Genomic DNA, 9090 nt, shown 5'->3' on the forward strand with positions numbered 1-9090 from the left:
GATTGATTGATTGATTGATTCTCTGTGCCCCAGTTCCCTCATCTGTAAAATGGGGATTAAGGCTGTGAGTTCCCCGGGGGACAAGCTGATCACCTTGTAACCTCCCCAGCACTTAGAACAGTGCTTTGCACATAGTAAGCACTTAATAAATGCCATTATTGTTATTATTATTATTATTACATCAAGGCTGGTCCTAAATTTCAGCACAAGAAAACACAAGCAGCATGGCTTACTGGAAGGACCATGGACCTGGTAGACAGAGGACCTAGTTACTAATCCCAGCTCTACCTCTTGTCTCCTGTATGACCCTGGGCAAGTCACTTAACTTCCCTTTTCCTCAGTCACCTCATCTGTAAAATGAAAGGTGTGAGTCCCACATGGGACATGGCCTTTGTCCAGCCTGATTATTTTGTATCTACCCCAGGACTTAGAACAGTACTTAATAATAATAATAATAATAATAATGATATTTGTTAAGCGCTTACTACATGCAAAGCACTGTTCTAAGTGCTGGGGGGATACAAGGTGATCAGGTTGTCCCACATGGGGCTCACAGTCTCAATCCCCATTTTGCAGATGAGGGAACTGAGGCCCAGAGAAGTTAAGTGACTTGCCCAAGGTCACACAGCTGACAGTTGGCAGAGCCGGGATTTGAACTCATGACCTCTGACTCCAAAGCCCGTGCTCTCTCCACTGAGCCACGCTACTTGGCGCATAGTAAATCATCCAGATAATCTCCCGAGAAGAAACTGCTGTAATGACAAGAATTTGGAATTAAAGCTGACACAAGCTTTCTTCATTATTTCACTATTGTCTGGTCTTACACTCTTGAGTCATCTCTGACCCGTAACGACTCCATGAACACATCTCTCCCAGATTGCCCCACTGCCATCTGCATTCATTCTGGAAGTGTATCCGTGGAGGTTTCCTGGTGAAAATATGGAAATGGTTTACACTTCCCCACAGAAACTTAAGTCTTTGCCCTCGACGCTCTCCCATGCTGCTGCTGCCCAGCACAGAGGAGTTTTGACAGTAGCAGATTGCCTGTCACTCCCTAGCTACTGCCCAAGTCAGGAATGGAATGGATATGCCACTGCTTGACTCTTCCTCCCGTAGCCAAGACTGGTAGAGTACTGCAAACTCTCCAGGTGTGATCCTGAGAGCAGATTTTACTGTCAGAAATACTCTATTCAACGCAAATAAACTTCTTGTCATGGGACAGCTGGAATGAACTAGGAAGGCACCAAGCTTTACCCGAAACAGTAAGGAAGTCCAAGGAAAAGCTCATATGGGGACGGTGGGATTTAGGTTTAACAGTAATCTTTTTGGCTTAAAAATCATGAGCTGCAGGCCCTTTTTGAGAAAGAATTTTTGATGTCATCCAATTTCTCCAGGTACACTTAGTAAGATCATTCTAACAAACGTCAGCGAGTTTGAAAGATGTTGCCTCACTGTGACTGTAAATTATCCTGAACACCTTTCGTATCACTATTGTTCTTTAGTCAGTTGCCTTGTCCTAATGTTAAAACACTGGATAGGAGATCAGGGATCAATCCTCACCTACCCATCCAGTATATTAGAGAAGCAGCATGGCCTAGTGGATAAAGCACAAGACTGGAAGTTAGAAGATGTGGGTTCTAATTCAGGCTCAATGACGTGTCTGCTGTGAGACCTTGGGCAAGACAAGTTACCTCAGTTACTTCACCTGTAAAATGGGGATTGAGACTGTGAGCCACATGCAGGACAGGGACTGTGTCCAATCTGATTGCCTTGTATCTACTCCAGGACTTAAAACAGTGCTTGGCACCTAGTAAGTATTTAACAAATACTATTATTAGTATTATTATTACTGCATGACCTAAGAAAAGTCACTTAATGGCTCTTGGGTCTCAGTTTTCCCATCGGTAAAATGGGGATAAAATAATAATAATGATGGTATTTGTTAAGCGCTTACTATGTGCGAAGCACTGTTCTAAGCGCTGGGGGAGATACAAGTTGATCAGGTTGTCCCATGTGGTGCTCACAGTCTTGATCCTGAAGACTACCAAAACCTGCCGGTCTCAGCTCTGCAACATTGCCAAGATCTACCCTTTCTTCTCCATCCAAACCACTACCCTGCTCATTCAAGCTCTCATCCGATCCCATCTGGACTACTGTATCAGCCTCCTCTCCAATCTCCCAACCTCTTGTCTCTCCCCACTTCAATCCATACTTCACGCCGCTGCCCGAATTGTCTTTGTCCAGAAAGGTTCTGGGCATGTTACTCCCCTCCTCAAAAATCTCCAGTGGCTACCAATCAACCTACGCATCAGGCAGAAACTCCTCACCCTGGGCTTCAAGGCTGTCCATCACCTCGCCCCCTCCTACCTCACCTCCCTTCTCTCCTTCTCCAGCCCAGCCCACACCCTCCGCTCCTCTGCTGCTAATCTCCTCACCGTGCCTCGTTCTCACCTGTCCCGCCGTCGACCCCCGGCCCACGTCCTACCCCTGGCCTGAAATGCCCTCCCTCTGCACATCCACCAAACTAGCTCTCTTCAAAGCCCTACTGAGATATCACCTCCTCCAGGAGGCCCTCCCAGGCTGAGCTCCCTCCTTCCTCTCCCACTCCTCCCCCTCTGCCTTACCTCCTTTCCTTCCCCACAGCACCTGTATATATGTATATATGTTTGTTCGGTTTTATTACTCTATATATTTATTCTACTTGTACGTATCTATTCTATGTATTTTATTTTGTTAATATGTTTTGTTTTGTTCTCTGTCTCCCCCTTCTAGACTGTGAGCCCACTGTCGGGTAGGGACCGTCTCTACCTGTTGCCAACTTGTACTTCCCAAGTGCTTAGTACAGTGCTCTGCACACAGTAAGCGCTCAATAAATATGATTGATTGATTGATTCATCCCTATTTTACAGATGAGGTAATTGAGGCTCAGAGAAGTTAAGTGACTTGCCCAAGGTCACACAGCAGATATGTGGAGGAGCCGGGATTAGAACCCATGACCTCTGACTCCCAAGCTTGTGCTCCTTCGACTGAGCTATGCTGCTTCTCTAGATTGAGAATGCTGCATCTAATAAAAAAGAAGCAGCACGGCATCGTGCATGGCGCATGAGCCTGGGAACTCCTCACCCTGGGCTTCAAGGCTGTCCATCCCCTAGCCCCCTCCTACCTCACCTCCCTTCTCTCCTTCTCCAGCCCAGCCTGCACCCTCCGCTCCTCCGCCGCTAATCTCCTCACCGTACCTCGTTCTCGCCTGTCCCGCCATCGACCCCCCGGCCCACGTCATCCCCCGGGCCCGGAATGCCCTCCCTCTGCCCATCCGCCAAGCTAGCTCTCTTCCTCCCTTCAAGGCCCTACTGAGAGCTCACCTCCTCCAGGAGGCCTTCCCAGACTGAGCCCCTTCCTTCCTTTCCCCCTCGTCCCCCTCTCCATCCCCCCCATCTTACCTCCTTCCCTTCCCCACAGCACCTGTATATATGTATATATGTTTGTACATATTTATTACTCTATTTATTTATTTATTTTATTTGTACATATCTATTCTATTTATTTTATTTTGTTAGTATGTTTGGTCTTGTTCTCTGTCTCCCCCTTTTAGACTGTGAGCCCACTGTTGGGTAGGGACTCTCTCTATATGTTGCCAATTTGTACTTCCCAAGCGCTTAGTACAGTGCTCTAAACATAGTAAGTGCTCAATAAATACGATTGATGATGATGATGATGATGATGATGGGAATCAGAAGGTCATGGGTTCTAATTCTGGCTCTGTCACTTGGGCAAGTCGTTTTATTCTTCTTTGCCTCAGTTACCTCATCTGTAAAATGGGGGTCGAGACTAAGCCCCACCTGGGTCAAGGACTGTGTCCAACCCGATTTGCTTGTATCCACCCCGGTGCCTGGTACTAAGTAAGCACTTAAATACCAGAATTATTATCATTGTTATCTCCTACCTTCCTCCCTTCAAAGCCCTACTGAGAGCTCACCTCCTCCAGGAGGCCTTCCCAGACTGAGCCCTCTCCTTCCTCTCTCCACAGCACCAGTATATATGTTTGTACAGATTTATTACTCTATTTATTTGACGTACATATTTATTATTCTGTTTATTTAATTTTGTTAATATGTTTTGTTTTCTTATCTGTCTCCCCCTTCTGGACTGTTAGCCCACTGTTGGGTAGGGACTGTCTCTATATGATGCCAACTTGTACTTCCCAAGCGCCTAGTACAGTGCTCTGCACACAGTAAGTGCTCAATAAATATGATTGAATGAATGAATGAATGAATGAACTCAACATGAATGTCAAAACTTGGTACTTATGTATTTTATGGAACTCTTTTCCTCAACACTTATGGGTATGTGCACATATTTATTCATGTGGATTTTTTTATGATATTTGTTAAATTATTTCTAAACCTCCAGGCACTGAATTAAGAGTGGGTAAGAGATGAGATAATCAATGAGGTTGGACACAGTCCTTGCCCACATGATTTTCATTTGTATTATACCCCTTTATGCACACTATTTCTAATTACATTTTGTCAGTCTGCCTTCCCCTTCTAATTGTGAGTTTTACAGGGCAGAGAAAGTGTACCTTACTTCTGATGGTTCTCTTCCAGTGACTCAGTACATCCTTTGACTTCAGTAGGTGCTTAATAAATACCACGGATTGATTGACTGATTAGGGAATCTTTCCTCCTCTTAGTCTAATAATAATAATAACAAGAATAATAATAATAATAATAATGGTATTTGTTGAGCACTTGCTGTAATGTGTCAAGCACTGTTCTAAGCACTGGGGTAGACACAAGCTAATTAGATTGGACACAGTCCTTGTCCCACATGGAGTTCACGGTCTTAATTTTCATTTTACATATGAGGTAACTGAGGCACAGAGAAGTGAAGTGACTTGCCCATGGTCACGCAGCAGACAAGTGGCAGAGTCAAGATTAGAACCCACGACCTTTTGAATCCCAGGCCCATGTTTTATCCACTACACCATGCTGCTTGTTCTCAATCAATTCAAGGTACTTACTGAGCACTTACTGAGGGCACAACACTTTGTGAAGCACTTGTGAAGCACAAGTAGAGTTGTTGACCGGATCCCTTCATTCAAGGAGCTTGTCTTTCTGTGGCTTCTTGCCCCAAAGCAATGTGAATTAATAATAATAATAATAATGATAACAGTAATTATAATAATGTAGTATTTGTTAAGAGCTTATTTAAGAAGCACTGTTCTATGTGCTAGAGTCTTGTTTTACTCTTTCAAGAAGTCTCCTACCCATAGTGACACCATAGACAGATCTCTCCCAGAACACCACACCTCCATCTGCAATCGTTCTGATAGTGGATCCACAGAGTTTTCTTCGTAAAAATATGGAAGTGGTTTACCTTTGCCACCTTCCACGCGGTAAACTCAAGTCTCCACCCTCGACTCTCTCCCATGCTGCTGCTCCCTAGCACGGGTGTGTTTTGATTTGTAGCAGATTGCCTTCCACCCATTAGGTACTGGACAAGCTAGGAATGGAATGAGTATGCCTCTGCTTGGCTCCCCCTCCCATAGCCAAGATGGGTAGAGTACTGGAAACTCTCTAGGTGCTGTCCTGAGAGGGGATGCACTAGAGTAGATACATTTTAATCAGGTTGGACACAGTCCCTGTCCCACAAATGGCTCGCAGTCCAAGAGGAGGGAGAACAGGTATTGGATCCCCATTTTACAAATGAGGAAACTGAGCCACAGAGAAGCAGCGTGGCTCAGTGGAAAGAGCACGGGCTTTGGAGTCCGGAGGTCAGGGCTTCAAATCCCGCTCCACCAACTGTCAGCTGTGTGACTTTGGGCAAGTCACTTAACTTCTCTGTGCCTCAGTTACCTCATCTGTAAAATGGGGATTAATCCATCAATCAATCATATTTATTGAGCGCTTACTGTGTGCAGAGCACTGTACTAAGCGCTTGGGAAGTACAAGTTGGCAACATATAGAGAGAGTCCCTACCCAACAGTGGGCTCACAGTCTAGAAGAGTGGATTAAGACTGTGAGTTCCCCGTGAGACAACCTGATCACCTTGTAACCTCCCCAGCACTTAGAGCAGTGCTTTGCACATAGTAAGCACTTAATAAATGCCAATATTATTATTATTATTATTGACTTGCCCATCATCACACAGAAGGTAAGGGGCAGAGCCAAGATTAGAACCCAAGTCCTCTGAGACACAGTCCCATTCTCTTTTCTACTAGGCTATGCTATGCCTATCAGACACCTATGTAATGTCCCTGGCATCCTAAACAGTTGCTCCCTTTTGAGTAGTATTATTTCTTGCTAATGTGTTCATAAGAGAAGCATCTTCCTGCCGCAAAATTAGGTAAGCATTGCTTCTCTTATGAGATTCCACGGTCACCTTCTCAGCTGAACTGGACTCATAAAAACCTATTTAACTGCTGCTTCTGCTAGTGTACTGTGCAATGACTTTAATAATACCAAATAGCTGTGCACCTCAGGAAAGTTCTGAAGCTATGCTGAAATTATCTTAGAATGATACCAGCCAAAATTCCGTTTATATCCCTAAATTATTAAACCTGACTATCATTCGATATCATTTGTTTCATTCATTAACTTTGACGTTTACCTCATTTCACTTTCCTCCCTTCCCCAAAATATATCTACATTATACTGTCAGTGATGTTGGGTACGAAAAGAGACTTCATATTTCTAATATTAAATTTAAGCTTCACAAATAGAGTAATAATGGGAACGTCTGACAGAAAATATTTCACAATGATATGCTCCGATGGAAATAAGCCTACCGAAATCAAATGGAACAGCGAAGTCTAAATTGTTTATATAATCAGTTATGTTCTTTAGAGTTGTTGATCCTTGTTGCCTTTGATTTTTGCTTCTGTGTTCATAGGCGTTGCTTATTCAGTGTCTGCAAGCCACTGCAGAAAACTGTCTCTTGTGAAACAATAGGAATAAATCAGCTCACTCCTTCACCCACCCTTTCTCCCTGTCACATTTTATGACTGAATGATTTAGAATATTTGCCTCGTAAGAGGTTCTTTGTTCTGAATTTGGTGACACAGACTATCACCCACTTGCATCACTTCATTCTATTATTATTATTATTATTATTATTATTATTATTATTATTCCATAGAGTTCCAAAATAAGTTTCTATATAATAAAGTTTTTCAGTAGCATAGTCTATTTCATCCTAGACCAAAAGATGTACCAAGATTCCCTGCATGGCCTTTTGTGTACTAACTAGATTACTGAGCTATTACCCAAGGGGCAAGGCAACAGGGGACAGGGTTTCCAAGGACTTAGGAGATAACAATAATAATAATCGTGGTAGTTGTTAAATGCTCACTATGTGTTATGCACTGTACTAAGCACTGGGTTAGATTCAAGACAATCAGATCCCACATGGGGCTCACAGTCTTAGTAGGGTGGAGAAGACGTATTGAGTCCCCTTTTGCAAATGAGGGAACTGAGGTCCAGAGAAGTTAAGTGGTTTCCCCAAGGTCACACAGCAGCCGAGTGGTGGCAAAGCTGTGATTCGAACCTAGGTCCTCTGATTCCCAGGCCCATTCTCTTTCCACTTGGCCAAGCTGCTTCTCAACAACTTCCTCGCCTAACACAATCACTCTCTCTCTCTCTCTCTCTCTCTCTCTCTCTCTCTCTCTCTCTCTCTCTCTCTCTCTCTCTCCCTCTCTCATTCAATCAGTGAATCAATCACAGGTTTTTATTGAGCAATTATTATGTGCAGAGCACTGTACTAAGCAATTAGGAGAGTACAACAGAATTAGCAGACATGTTCTTTGCCCATAATTCATTCATTCATTCAATCATATTTATTAAGCGCTTACTGTGTGCACAGTACTGCACTAAGCACTTGGGAAAGTACAATACAACAAGAAGAGTGACAATCCCTGCCCACAACAAGCTCACAGTATAGAGGGAGGGAGACAGACATCAATATAAATAAATATAATTACAGATATATAAATAAGTGGTGTGGGGCTGGGAGCTGGGGAAGAGCAAAGGGGGTAAGTCAGGGCGACGCAGAAGGAAGTGGGAGATGAGGAAAAGAGGGCTTAGTTTGGGAAGGCCTCTTGGAGGAGATGTGCCTTCAATAAGGCTTCGAAGGTGGGAGAGAGTAATTGTCTGGCGGATTTGCAGAGGGAGGGCATTCCAGGCCAGAGTTAGGACGTGGGCCGGGAGTCGGCAGCAAGACAGATGAGATTGGGGGCACAGTGAGAAGATTAGCACCAGAGGAGCAGAATGTGTGGGCTGGGCTGTAGAATGAAAGAAGGGAGGTGAGGTAAGAAGGACAAGGTGACGGAGAGCTTTGAAGCTGGTAGTGAGGAGTTTTTGTTGATGCAGAGGTGGACAGACAACCCCTGGAGGAGCGGGGGTGACATGTCCTGACTGTTTCTGTAGAAAGATAATCCAGGCAGCGGAGTAAAGTATGGACTGCAGTGGGGAGAGGGAGGAGGTTGGGAGGTCAGCAATGAATTTACAGTCATTACCTCTTTCTTTCTGCTTATGTCTCTGACAATACAACAGAATTAGCAGACAGGGCCTTTGCACTTAATGAATTTGCAGTCATTCACTTTTACTTTCTTTCTGTCTGTCTTTCTATCTCTCTATATCTGACTTTGTCTCTGACTTTATCTCTCTCTGACTCTCTGTGTCTCTCCGCTTCTCTCTCTTCCCCCTCAGCCTCCTCCTCCCAATTCCTCTTTCCATCCCCTTCTCTCCCTTTCCCTTTCTTCCCCTCTCCCCCTCCCTTTTTTGGTTCTCACATTACTTCTTTCCTTTTCCCCTCCCGCTTTCACATCATCTAGAGTTCGTTTTTAGTTATTGCTACTGAACACTGTTCAGTAAATTATTTTTCAAAGCAATATATGGTGTTTAAAGCTATTCACGTGAAAATTCTGTCAGGGCAGTATGCAAATCACCTACATACTGCTTCCTAGCTCCAAGAGTTACTTAGTGTAATGTAACTACTATGAATTTTTATTTTAAGCTGTCTTCTCCACCCTGAGCCCTACAGCATTTTTGTACCTTTCCCCATCTGTAATTTATTTTAACACCTGTCTCC

This window comes from Tachyglossus aculeatus, chromosome 1, assembly GCF_015852505.1.
Source record: "Tachyglossus aculeatus isolate mTacAcu1 chromosome 1, mTacAcu1.pri, whole genome shotgun sequence".
Taxonomy (NCBI): Eukaryota; Metazoa; Chordata; class Mammalia; order Monotremata; family Tachyglossidae; genus Tachyglossus; species Tachyglossus aculeatus.